We start from the raw sequence: 1,014 nt of genomic DNA on the forward strand, positions 1-1,014 counted from the left end.
AGGCTAAAATGACTGAATAGACAAACAAAACAGATTATTAATGGAGTTAAACATAAAATCAGTTTAATGGATAAAATCAACAACAACAACAAGAACATAAAAACAACAACAAGAACATAAAAACAACAACATAAAATACAACAAAATAAAATACAACAACATAAAATACAACAACATAAAAAAAAACATAAAAAGATAACAACTGATTCACATCCTTGACCAATGTCTCTGGTTATAAATGTAACAAAAATGCCTTCTGGGCTTTTATGGGTCTTCGTGACGAATTTGTAACAGGTTAAAAAAAATGATGGAATGGAGAAACAAATTAAACAGAACAACTCGTTGACAGCTATAGAATCTGGATAAAAATCAGTTGGTGGGGAAGTTTTCAGGGCATCCTCATTTGGTGACTTGGGTCTACTTTCGTTTTCTTACAACCGGTCTTGCAACAACGCATTTGTGCTGCTCGGGACCAGAGATTTGCTTTCATACAACCGGACTTTTATACATCCGATTTTCATACAACCGGAAAATTCTAAGTAATAACAAAGAGTAGCTTCTGCCGGGACCCTGCCTACCCCTTTCATACATCCAGACTTTCATACATCCGGTGTTTTATACATCCGGTCTATACTGTACTTAAGGCACACCGATGCGCACAAAAATATACAGTCCGCGTCAAATTATAATCTATCCAGCAAAGACTGACTCTGCTTTAACTGTTTTTCTGAGTTCAATTATTTGTAAATAGGACCTTACTGTTGGAGCAGTTTAAGAATATTTCTAAGAATAAAATACCCACATAAGAATATCATAAAGATATTTCAAAATTACAATGAAGTGTAATACAAGGTAAGCCAGTACTGAAGGCACACGTACGTCTGTCGTTGGCATGTTCCAACTAAAATATCTTGCACAAGGGATCCCCGGTACAGATACTGTGTCCATGTTTAATTCGTCGTAAAACATTCGCGCATTCGAATCAGACATGCATACATCCAGTCACCAAAAGCG

The sequence above is a fragment of the Littorina saxatilis genome, linkage group LG5 (assembly GCF_037325665.1).
Source record: "Littorina saxatilis isolate snail1 linkage group LG5, US_GU_Lsax_2.0, whole genome shotgun sequence".
Classification (NCBI taxonomy): Eukaryota; Metazoa; Mollusca; class Gastropoda; order Littorinimorpha; family Littorinidae; genus Littorina; species Littorina saxatilis.